The sequence below is a fragment of the Podarcis gaigeae genome (genome assembly GCF_964106915.1).
Source record: "Podarcis gaigeae genome assembly, chromosome: 4".
Classification (NCBI taxonomy): Eukaryota; Metazoa; Chordata; class Lepidosauria; order Squamata; family Lacertidae; genus Podarcis; species Podarcis gaigeae.
In genome coordinates, this window is record NC_139677.1 from 102,405,335 (window position 1) to 102,418,646 (window position 13,312).

Sequence of the window (13,312 nt, forward strand, 5' to 3'; positions counted from 1 at the left end):
AGGGGGGAGATAGAGGGGATCGGGCGCCACTGGGCAACCTTAGCCCAGGGATCCTTTTTCCTCTCCTTGCCTCCTCTTTGCGGGCGGTAATCAATCATCACCAGAAAGCTCAACCAGGGGAGCAAAGACAAGGTCAAGCCGGCCAAATAAAAGGATCCTGGGATCCACGAGGGACATTCAAGGATGTGAGTATGGTTTGAAGTTAGTACGGTGGGAGGGGGGCGGAAGAAGAATGTCTCCACGGCAGCTGAACTTTTCTTTTTCCTCTCCTTGACGTCTTCTCTCGGAGTGCGGCCGGAAGCGTCCTGGAAGTCCTTCTCTTCTTCGGAGTGTAGCCAAAGGGATCGTGGAAAATCTCTTTTTTCTCTCCTTGACGCCTTCTTTCGGAGCGTGGCCGGAAGGGTCATGGAAAATCTCTCTCTCTGTGTGTGTGATTTGCTTCCTTTCAAACCTTTGTCTTCTCGGACCCCAGTCTGGCACTGCACTGTGCAAGCGTCCAGTAGGGAGTTCCGGACATAGTTCTAAGATCAGGCAGGAGGCTGTTGTGGACGGTAGAGCGGGAGGTTCAGGAAGAAGACGGGGCCCGCACTAGGATTAGTTTTGTGAGCAGAGCTGAGTGAATTCCGGATCCATGGCTTTTCCGGGTTAAGAGACCCATGGTTTCCAGGCTAGTTGTCTGTGGTTTAAGTTATAGGCAGGGATTGCCTTTGGATTTCTGCTAGCCTTCTCCGGTCCGATCCGTCAGAGTTTTGCCCAGAAAGGGCCGAGAGGGGCACTTGAGTGTTAGACTGAATAATACTGATAGGATATTATTTTCTCTCTCCCCCCCCCCCTTTGTCCATCTCTTGTATCTCTGTTTATGTATCTCCTTGTGTAACTTGTTATCGAGCAACCCCCGCTCGGTATTAGAGGGAAATGGGAGCTCACTCTTCAAAACACCATAGCTGGACTCCTCCTGACAACAAAGCTTCCGTGAAGCCTTTTTGCCCCAGAGAGGATTCTAATACGCCCCTCCAGTTTGTCATCTCCAATTGGGAAAAATATATAAAATAAATTAGAGGGGCGAAATGGTCTTTCCAAGTCCAAATTGTGAGACCGTTGTAACTTTTATTTTTTTTTTATTTTTTTATAAATTATTTTTTTATAAATAATTTCAAATTTTACACACAGAAATATTCAAAAACAGAACATATATAATTTCATAACTTTCTTAACCCCCCTCCCTGACTTCCCCCACCCCCCCTTCATACATCCCACTTCCAACAATTAACTCAGCAAATTCTTATCTCTCATCTTTAACATATATTGTTATTTTTTAAAATCAGTTCTTATTACTTGGCCAAATTTTACTTATCCAATTTTCTTATAAATATTAAATTCTTTTCTAAGGTCGACCCAAATTCCCTTCCACGAATTCCCTTTCACATATTAAATATAGATCATAATAGAAAAACATAAAAAACATAAGAGTTTTAAAATTCTATTTCTATTTTCCCCCCCCTCCCTGCCCCGGTTTCTGTCCCTTCCCAACTAGATGTCTGCAAAACAGTTCCTAGCCTGGATTCCTCACATCAGAGGCCTTTAAATCTCTGTCAGTCTCTCTCTGCTGATTTTGTTGGTAGCCCTCTTTGTTGATCCTCAGGTCTCGAAGGAGATCTGACACAGTCTCATCCAATTTTCTCCCATCCAAAAAACATGGTAACAACTGCTGCAAAAGGTCAACTGATCTCCCATACACAAAGAGGAGGCCCCAATCATATTTCTTATTTCTTTTAAGTTCCAGTATTCCAAGTGTTCCAGGGGCTTCCTCTTTCCTCTTTCTCATCTTTCGCAGATTGGTGATCCCAACGTCTTCTTCTTTTTGTTCTAACAATGTAGACTTGGAGTTAGTACTCTCCTGTACTTTCTTAGCTCCTTCTTCCCTCTCCCCCAGTTCCAAAGACGTCTCTTCTTGTTCGGCTGCAGCTTCTGTTTCAGTCAAATCCTTTGTGCATTCAGCAGAGTTGCTTATTTTAGAGTTCAAGGTTATAAGTTGTTTGTTCATAGCCATACTCTGCTCCTGCAGTTTTCCCACGAGAAAAAACATTCTATCTATCTCTGCCTGTAATTTTCCATCTGTAGCCATTGCAATGTTTCAAAGTTTCCCCTAGGGGGGATTCTGGTTACTTAATAATCCTTTCCCAACAGTCTAATACTTTGTTGTTTATAACTTCTTTGTTCCCAAGCACTTTAATTCGAATATAACAAATTTAGTCCAGAGAGATGTTAAACCATAAAATTTTTAACTTTAACTGCCCGTTTGACAGCTCTTTTGACAGCTGTCAAACTCCTTGTTCCTTTTCCTCCAGCTCACACACAGGGCACTCCCGGGTCTAGGGGGGGGGGGGGGTTAGACAAAAGCTTCTAAAATTCGACTCTCACTCTCCAGCACAAATCTTCTTCTGTCAAATTCGTGGAAATAATGTCTTTTAACTCATACCAAGAAAGGAATCTCTCCACCTTAGTCCTCCGATCTTTGCTTTAAATCTTTTTGTAGATAGAGGGGGTGCGGACTTCCCTTTAGCACATCCCCCGGTCGTACCGAATTCAAGGGTGAAAATTTTTAGAATCCAAATTCCATTCTACTCACGGGTTGTTTCAAGTCCAAATTTCAGGGAAAAAAGTCAGCACTCTCCGGCCATGGCTCGCGGCTTCGCTTCACTGCAGTAGCGGTCTACTCACAGCACCACGCCACTCTCCGTACCCTCTCCATAGCCTTTAAAAAGGCTCTTCGTGGGTCGGGGGCGCTTGAGGTGCCCACCGAGTCACCAAGTCCGCAGGCTTCCGCGCCTGCGGTTTCTGAGGGTCCCCGCTTCGCCGTTGCGGTAAGACCCGTCTGCAGTAAAGCCGATTCCCTCCGGAGCTCGGAGGGAATCCGCCATTAGCCGATCGCGCTGACCCGGAAGTCCCGTTGTAACTTTTAATGGGTGGCTTAGGCCCACCACCTGGAACCCAGGACACAGCGACTACCTCAGGGATCCTTCAACAAAATCAAGGTGTGAACCCTTAGGGAGAGCTGAGCACATCAAATTTGTGTTGTTCAACTATAACCTAAAGCTAGAACATGGAACCGTAAACTTAATGGGGCTCAGAAGACAGTAGATATAATAATAACCCAGCCTGAGAGCCCACGCATAAGAGATCTTAGCTTCTCTATAAATGAAGAAGAAGAGAAGAAGAAGAGTTTGGATTTGATATCCCACTTTATCACTACCCGAAGGAGTCTCAAAGAGGCTAACATTCTCCTTTCCCTTCCTCCCCCACAACAAACACTCTGTGAGGTGAGTGGGGCTGAGAGAATTCAGAGAAGTGTGACTGGCCCAAGGTCACCCAGCAGCTGCATGTGGAGGAGCGGAGACCAGATTACGTGACTGTTAACCACTACACCACACTGGCTCTCTGAAATGAATAAGAGATGTACTCCAAGATTTAGATTTAAAGGATTTGTGTTTACATTGGCTTCAGCATCCACAGACTATGTTCTTAAGTGCACATAGTTTTTAAATTTTAAATCTAAGGAAGCCATGTTGGGCCTTATCAATCTTAAACAGGACAAAAATGAGAATGAAGTGTGCAAATGCTTGTTATTTGAGAGAGGCTCCAAAGAGTCTTCCTCTGAGTGGGACAGAGGGGAGTTTGCAGTTTCCTGCCCCCAGAGGGAAGAGCTGATTATTGTCCTTTGTTCCAGACCATGCTGAATCCACTCCCATATGCAAGTTCTTTGTGATCTTGATGGTCTTCTGTCTAGGACCATCAGGGTTGGCATAGCAACTGGGCAGGGCTCCTGTGTATGTGCTGGTATGCTCAAGGGATTATGGCTGCCCTCTTTCAAACCTTCCCCATTTTGTAGTCCTTCCTTCATGGAGTAAAATAAAAGTGGAACAGTGTAAATCTGATGTATGGTTGATTTTCTATGAATTTATAACAGAAGCGTAGCGTATGTAGTGTGTGAGTGTGAGTGTGTGTGTGTGAAGTTTGTACAAACTGAATGATTGGGGGGGGGGGTTCCTGCGACAATAATAATATATAGAAGAGTATTGTTTATGTGAATGCACAGCCGGTTACGTCTTGTGTGTTTGTCCATTCCAGGAACAGCATTCCTGACCCAGATGTTCACAGGAAGTCCCTAAGATGATTCCCCTTTCATTTTTTAAAATATAATATTTTATTAAGTTTTACAAGAGAAAAACAATACAAAAGAAAAACAATACATATCAAACATACAACAGACATCAAAACACCAACAAATACAAAAAGTTAAAACCCCACCAAAAAGAAAAAACATAACAGAAGCAAAAAAAAAAAATTAAGAAATTTAACAAAAAAAGAAAAAAAAGAAAAAAACCTCTTTTCAAATTCTTATCATTCATAATCTTATTTTCCTGACTTCCACCCACCTCCCTTTCTTGTATTCCACATTAAAATTGATAAGCAAATTCATTCTTATTAGTTTTATCCTTAAATAATTTGCCTCACGTATTATGCTTTCCCGATTTTCATCCAATATCTATCCCTTCTTTCATACTCTTATTTCCCTTATTTACTAGAACCCCTTCATTTAATTTCAATGTCATCAGCATTCAAAAATTTTACCGTGTTTTTGTAAGTAGGTTTTAAACCTCTTCCAATCTTCTTCCACCCGCTCTTCTCTTTGATCTTGTATTCTGCCGGTCATTTCTGCCATTTCCATGTAGTCAATTACTTGCATCTGCCATTCTTCCAAGGTGGGTAGATCTTGTGTCTTCCAATGCTTTGCAATAAGTATTCTTGCTGCTGCTGTGGCGTACGTAAAGAAAGTCCTATCCTTCTTTGGCACGAATTGGCCGACCATGCCCAGGAGAAAGGCCTCTGGTTTCTTCAGGAAGGTATACTTAAATACCTTTTTCATTTCATTATAAATCATCTCCCAGAAAGCCTTAATCCTTGGGCACGTCCACCAAAGGTGAAAGAATGTACCTTCAGTTTCTTTACATTTCCAGCATTTATTATCGGGCGAATGATAAATTTTTGCAAGCTTGACTGGGGTCATGTACCATCTGTACATCATTTTCATAATATTGATGATTCCCCTTTCAAACAGGGTACGTGAACCTAGGCCAGTAGGGTCCTCCTCTCCGGCAGACGGACAACCCCTTCCCCAAAGCCCCTCCCTCCCCCACTTCCCCATCACTCATCAGGATGGCTTTGGTCGTCTCCTGCTTGGAGCACTTCAGGGTTCAGAGCCCCTTGAGCTGAGCTGCCTGGCAGTTCTGAATCACCTCCGGCAGGTGCAGCTGATCTTCCTCCAGCAGCTGAAATACAAAGTCAGTTCCTCACGAAGGGAGGGCTTCTCCACATCCGAGAGTGCAGAGTGGGGGGCAAGGAGGACAGGTCTGAATCCCTGCTCTGGTTCTCTCCAATACTCACCCCTGGGGGAGGGATGTGCAACCGCAGCACATCTGCAAAGAGAAGGACATGGGGACAGGTGAGTCCGTCCCTGAGCACCTGGCAAGGCTATTCCAAGAGTTTTCTCCTGGATTCCAAGCCCTACTGTAGGGGAGGAGGGACATCCCAAGCCTTGGGGGCCAATACTGGCCTCCTTCAACCAGAATGTGGCTCCCCAGGCCAGGGGTAGGCAAGCTAAGGCCTAGGGGCCGGATGCGGAATCGGCTTCTCAATCCGGCCCACAGACAATTCAGGAATCAGTGTGTTTTCAGATTGGTAGAATGTGTCCTTTTATTTAAAATGCATCTCTGGGTTATTTCTGGGGTATAGGAATTTGTTCATCCCCCCCCCAAAAAAATATAGTCTGGCCCCCCACATGGTCTGAGGGACGGTGGACCGCCTCATGGCTGAGAAAGGTTGCTGCCCCCTGCCGCAGGCTAACAAGATGGTCAATATCCGGTTCCACTCCTGTTGGGATTCAGAACTTACAGGGTTAAGATGTTCTGAGTGACGCCTCACATTCTGACGTGTAATTTGGAAGGTGGGAGGAGTTTTTTCCTTACTTGTCTCTGTGTCTTCGAGAGAGACAGCAGCCATTAGCCATGAGTGCTAGAAGTCCGGGAGAGTGTATCTGAAAAATGCTGAGTTGTAAATATTCTGCTGCAATAAAGGACTGATAAAATGGACACACAAGTGCCTGATGTGTTTGCCTGGATCTAAGCAACAAGCAACAGTTTGTTCCGCTGTGTTTTTACTCTGCAAGGCGAAACCGGAGAGACGCAGATCGGCGCAGCTTGGCTGAGGAGCGTGCCGGACCGCTATAAACTGCACCTAATTGGGGTCGTAAACCAATTAGTCAAGCTTAATTATCTAACAGGTTATGGACCTAATTACCGCCATAAAAGCTGTTGCTCTGAAGTCAGCTGGGTCAGCTGGGAAGACGCTACCGAAAGCGGAGGTCTGCGTTCTGAGGCAGAGCAGCTGGCTGAAAGACGCTGAGTTTTGCCTGATGCTGAGAGCTGAGAGCTGAGAGCAGCTGAGAATCGCCTCTCCAGAGACAGGTGCCGGAGGCTGCTGATACGTGAGTAAGCTGGGGCACTGGGGGAGAAGATGGCGCAGTTCCAGAAGCATGGCTTCAAGCTTAAGCTGCCATGTGAAAAGCTGACGCGTGAAAGCTGGTGGACGTGGAGCCTCCACGTAGAACTTTTATTGGTCGGAGAAAGCCTTTGGGAGGCAGTCCAGCCGCCACAGAAAGTGGCTGGGGCAGCTGCACACCTAAGTGAAGCTGAGAAATGCGTGCTAGCTTTTCTGGCAGAGAATGTAAGTGATGCGCTGAAGCCTATTGTCCTAGATGCCAAGAGGCCTGAGGCTGCATGGCTAGCACTCCGTGAGGCTTGTGAAGCAGGAGTGGAACACCAGAGCCTAGACGCGGCTGCATCCGAAGGGGAGAGGCAAGATGGCGCTGGGCACATTCTTGAGAGCCAACACACAGCTGAGAGAAGCTGTGGGCCCCCAGAGGGGGACGAAGGGACTGTTGCTGGCAGCTGTTTGAGTGCTGCACCGTGCCTGTGTGAGGAGCCAGGCCAGAGGCCAAGCGTTGGGAGCCCTTTACCCACCAGAGGGGGTGCAGGAAAACGTCCTGGGAGCCCTGAGAGCAGTGGGGGGGGGGCAGTGAGCGGTGGAAGCTCAGAAACGGCTTGTTTTCCAAAGGCAACCAAGAGTTGTTTTCGTCGTCAGCTGGGTTCTTTGAAGCTGCGGAGAGCTAGACGCTTCAAGGCCAGCCACCTGCAAAAAGTCCAGATAAGCCCCAAAGAGTTGCGTGGGAAAGCAGAGGCCAGTCCGGTCTCCAAGGCAACAGAGGACGTTGTTTCTACTGAAGCTGGTCAGGTCCTGAACAAGGGGGAGTTGGTTGACGTGGCAACCAGAGAGAACTGCTGCAGACGCCCAGAGGGAGGGGGCAGCGAGACTTTTGTTGCTACGGCAATGCTGAAGGACAGCTCTGAGAGAGACACTGAACTAAGCTTTGTAATCGATTCAGGAGCAAACCGCAACTTGATTCCAGAGACCCCTGCTGTCGAGATGTGGAATTGCAAGGCAATTCCAGCTGGAAAAACTGTTCTGTTTGCAGATGGGAAAAAAAGAAATGTAACTAATGTTGCAAAAATCTTTCTTTCTGTTTTGCAGGAGGAGTTGGAGGTTTGCACTGTACCAGGGATGAATCACTGTCTTTTATCTGTCCCTTATTTGTTAAAAAGGGGGTTTAAGGTTTCCTTTGAGAATGATGCTTGTACAATCTCCAAAGGAGGGAAGCAGCTAGTCAAAGTTAAAAAGGGGCAGAATGATCTCTTCATTCTTAAAACGCCTCTGGAGGGTGAGGGGAAGGTTAAGAAAGCACAAGCGTTGCGTGCTACAGTTCCCACTCATGTTTCATGTGCATGTGTTTGGCACAGGAAGACAGCTCATAGTTCTCTTGAAGAACTACAGGTGCTACCTGAATGCACCAAAGGCTGTAAAATTGAGGAATGTGGAAGTGCCATAAATTGTGAGACTTGCAGACAAGCAAAGGTAAAAGGGTGCAGTTACCCAAAGGTGGAGAGGGTAACCACAAAACCTTTTGAACTTGTGCACATAGATCTGTTGGGTCCCATGAAGGAACCAAGTCTGGGAGGGGCCAGGTTTCTGCTGACGATGCAGGATAGTTTTTCGCAGAACTCCTGGACTCATGCTCTCAAATCCAAGGAAGATGCAGCACAGCTGATTAAAAGTTGGGTTGAGGAGGTGGAACTAAGGTTCTCCACCAAAGTGCAAGTGGTCACTAGTGACAGAGGTGCAAAGTTTACTGGGTCTGCTTTGCAGACGTTCTTTCACCAGAAAGGGATACGTCACAAGGTATCTTCTCCTCAACAGAGGGGGGTGGCAGAGCTCAGGAGTGAGGCTCTGGTTAAGGCTGCACAGGTGATGCTGTCAGACTCTGGGTTACCTCCAAGTTTTTGGATGGAGGCAATTAAGTATGTGAGTTTCACCTGGAATCGGTCCTACAATTCAATGGTAGGTGACACACCTTTTTTCATGTTGCACGGCAGGAAACCCCAGATTCACTTTCTGCGTTCTTTTGGGTCTGTTGCATCTGTGCCGGTGCCTGAGGCTTTGCGAGGGCCAGGTGAACCCAAGTTCCAGAAAATGATCTTCTGTGGGTATGAGCCGGTTTCTAAAGCATGGAGGTTTGCGTACCCATCAGGTGATCAGAGTAAGCTGCTGATCAGTAAACACGCTGAATTCTATGAGCAGGATGAAAGGTCAAAGACTCCTGCAAAGCGTGATGTTCTCTCAGAATGTCTTTCTGATTCAGAGCAGGAAGGTTCTGATGAGGAGGAAGGAGAAGCTGAGTCTGCTGATGACGATCAGTTCACTGACCAAAGTCAGGAACAGGATGGGGCATCTCCACAAGTTGTAAAAAGAGAACCCAAGAGTGAGCCTAGTTCTCCTGTGAGTGTAATGCAAAGGATTCGAAGACGCTTTAAGTCAGAGGGGGAATCCCGTGATGCAGAGGACACACCTACTGGCCACAATGAGTCCGAGGAAATACCTGAGTTTGTGCCCAGGCGGTCCAGTCGCACAACGAAGGGTATTCCACCTGAGAGGTATCAGGCCACAGGTGCGTGGGTAAGTTTCGCACAATGCGAATCTGAGAGTTGTGAGGATGTTCCACAGATGCCTGACAGGAACGCCAGGAGAGGGCGCAAGGCATTAGGGAAGGGATTGATCTCACAGAGGTCTGCAAAGGTACATCCACAGGTCTCGTCAGAATGCTCGGCGAGAGGGGGGTGTTGGGATTCAGAACTTACAGGGTTAAGATGTTCTGAGTGACGCCTCACATTCTGACGTGTAATTTGGAAGGTGGGAGGAGTTTTTTCCTTACTTGTCTCTGTGTCTTCGAGAGAGACAGCAGCCATTAGCCATGAGTGCTAGAAGTCCGGGAGAGTGTATCTGAAAAATGCTGAGTTGTAAATATTCTGCTGCAAAAAGGACTGATAAAATGGACACACAAGTGCCTGATGTGTTTGCCTGGATCTAAGCAACAAGCAACAGTTTGTTCCGCTGTGTTTTTACTCTGCAAGGCGAAACTGGAGAGACGCAGATCAGCGCAGCTTGGCTGAGGAGCGTGCCGGACCGCTATAAACTGCACCTAATTGGGGTCGTAAACCAATTAGTCAAGCTTAATTATCTAACAACTCCATCCTGTTAAAATTGAAATATCAAAACAGATCCCAGCTTTCAGAGCATGTAAACCACATGAGTGGAAAGACCCCTATGCCACTCACAGAAATAGGACTGTACTTCCTTCTCCCACCTTTAAACGTCCACGTAATGAAACCGAATCAACCCAAGTCTGCCTTCCTCCACTAACCTGAACTTCGCTCTTCAAGCCAAAAGACAACACTTCCCCGTCCCCGGGTGAAACCCCCTGGCCTTTCATGGGTAGAGCCGCCACCACGCCAGTGGCATGTACCTCACGGGGACTGACTGAGCGGCCGGCCGAGATGCTTTGAACCTCGGACACTTGGCGTGTTCTGAAATGGTCATGCAGGCCAGATTCACGATGCTGACGGGCAGGATTTGCTCCTTGCTGCTTTTGCTCCAGTTTTCGCACTGCTTCTCCGCTCGCTTCTTAGTCGGTCTGTCTTTTCACCCGCGACCCGTGCGTAGCCCTCTGAGACCCCCGGGCGCGCCAGGCCATACACGCACTGCCGCCTCACCGAAGAAGCCGCTGCCGGACGCCTTTGAAAGAACTGAAATCACGCGCAGGGTTCTGGCTGGGCTTGGGTTGCTTCGGGTCACTTTCATTTGGATCTCCTTCAGATCGCTAGCGAGCTCTCTTATTGCCTCCACGAGCTCTATTTTTCGGCTCCGACCGGCAGATCGCGGCCACCAGCCAACGGGCTCCTGGCCTCGTGGTGACCAGGCTCTTGCCAGATATATTTTTTTCCATGTTCAGAGCTGAAATCGCTGGTTGTTTTTTTTTTTATTTTTAGGGTTGTTTTCGCTGCTTCTTTCCTGTTGCCGCTGGCGGAAGCGTATTCAGAGCGTGCAACGACATCGGCGTGGAAACGGCGCTCGAGGTGCTTTATCTCGGCATCCCCTTACCTTCCCCGGGCGCCTGCCTGCCGCTTCCTGGGCGGCTAAGCACCCTCCGTCTGAGGTGGTACCGTATTGGGGAGCACTGCCCGGGGGCTGGATTTGTTTCGGGCGGCCCAATTGGGTTAATTGTTTAACGGGCTGCGGGACTGTCCCCCTTTCTTGTAATCTGGTTTAATTTTTATTAAGCGGCGCATACGGGTGTTCTTCGGTTATTGAGGGAATTCCCTCTCCCGGTTGCCTAGGTTACACGGCACAGCGTCGCTCGCTGTAGGCCCACGTGGGTGCCCTACCTGTGTGTTAGGGGGTTGATCAAGGCGGCCATTTTAAGTGTGGCAATTCCCCGCCTCAGGTTCGTCTTGCGCAGCGTTCTTCGGGCTTTGGAGCTAAATTCCCTCACGAGAACCCGAACGGAGGAAAAAAGGGGCAGCGGCGTGTTAGGGCTACCACTGACCGATTCGAGCTGTTATATTAATTTTTCGCTTGCCGGGGTGGCACGACGCAGCGTCGCCATTCTGAGTAAACCACATGGTTCCTCGGCTACGGTGATTATCGGCGCCATCTTGGGAGAGGCTAATAGACTCCACCCCTAGCTTATCGGCTTCAACTTCTCATCGCGCTTTAATTATAAGAACATAAGGACAAGGGCGGAGTTTCAGCATACGGCATTTGATTTAATTAGGTTCTGGCAAGCGCACTTTTTTGGTTCAACTGCTGTCCCAGTGGGGGGTGGTGCTTGCTTACCATGCAGCTGCTCGGGGGGTTGTTATAAGGGCTCTTTCTCTGTGGAGTTACAAAAGTGCTAGGAATTTAATCGTGATCAGGATGGATTTAATATATTTTTAGTTGCTAAGGGTTAGGTTTTTCTGCGGTCAATTCCTTACTTTAATTGGTTCTTATGCAAAGGGAGTTAATTTAATGGCTAAGGTTTCCTACAGTCAAATTGTGAATTTAATTGGTGTGACTCAGAGTAAGTTAATTTAAATCAGTTGAGTTAAAGTGCTAGGTGCCGTGAATTCCAATTTAGCAATTACGGTTGGCTTCTAGGGCATTTTGCGTGCCAAAGTTTGGGCAGTTGGTATTGGACTTGCCTTCCTAAAATAATTTGTTAGCTGCGTGGTTAACTCCGAACTCAATTTCACGCTTCAAGCCAAAAGACAACCCTTCCCCGTCCCCGGGCAAAACCCCTGGCCTTTCATTGGTATAACCGCCACAACACTGGTGGCGTTTACCTAATAATAATAATAATAAATTTCGTGACAGCAGTCACGAAATTAAAAGACGCCTGCTCCTTGGCAGAAAGGCGATGGCAAACCTAGACAGCATCCTAGAAAGCAGAGACATCACCTTGCCAACAAAGGTCCGTATAGTTAAAGCCATGGTTTACCCAGTGGTGGTGTATGAAGTGAGAGCTGGACCATAAAGAAGGCTGATCGCCGAATAATTGATGCTTTTGAATTATGGTGCTGGAGGAGACTCTTGAGAGTCCCATGGATCAAACGCATCCATTCTGAAGGAAATCAGCCCTGAGTGCTCACTGGAAGGACAGATCCTGAAGCTGAGGCTCCAGTACTTTGGCCACCTCATGAGAAGAGAAGACTCCCTGGAAAAGACCCTAATGTTGGGAAAGATGGAGGGCACAAGAAGAAGGGGACGACAGAGGACGAGATGGTTGGATAGTGTTCTTGAAGCTACAAACATGAGTGACCAAACTACGGGAGGCAGTGGAAGACAGGAGTGCCTGGCGTGCTCTGGTCCATGGGGTCACGAAGAGTCGGACACGACTAAACGACTAAACAACAACAACAACAAAAGCAATTAATAATAATAATAATAATAATAATAATAATAATAATAACAATAATAATAATAATAATTTATTTGTACCCCGCCCATCTGGCTGGGTTTCCCCAGCCACTCTAAGCGGCTTCCACAGCAACCAAAAATACACAAAAATGTCACACATTAAAAACTTCCCTGAACAGGGCTGCCTTAAGATGTCTTCTGAATGTCAGGTAGTTGTTTATCGCTTTGACATCTGATGGGAGGGCGTTCCACAGGGCGGGGGCCACTACCGAGAAGGCCCTCTGCCTGGTTCCCTGTAGCTTTGCTTCTCGCAATGAGGGAACCGCCTAAAGGCCCTTGGAGCTGGACCTCAGTGTCCGGGCAGAACAATGGGGGTGGAGACGCTCTTTTGGGTATGCTGGGCCGAGGCCGTTTAGGGCTTTCAAGGTCAGCACCAACACTTTGAATTGTGCCAGATTCACGAGCCTGGAGGGCTGGATTCGGCCCGCGGAACATAGTTTGAGGACCCCTGGTCTACACTGACTGGCAGCAGCTCCCCAGAGTTTCAGGCAGCGATTTTGTCCAGCCCTGGCAGGAGATGTCAGGGGCTGACCCTGGGACATTCTGCATGCCAAGCAGATAATCTAGGGTTCCCCATATTTCCCTGCACTTACAATGTTATACTATTAGCAACCGTGGAGATTCCACCTGCCTCTTTTGAAAGGAGAACACTCACCTGATGAATAATAATAATAATAATAATAATAATAATAATGTATACCCCACCCATCTGGCTGGGTTCCCCAGTCACTCTGGGCGGCTTCCAACAAAATATTAAAATACAATTGTCCATCAAATATTAAAAGCTTCCCTAAACATAATAACAACAGCCATCCAGTTTAAGTCCATTGAATTAGCAATTGAGCAT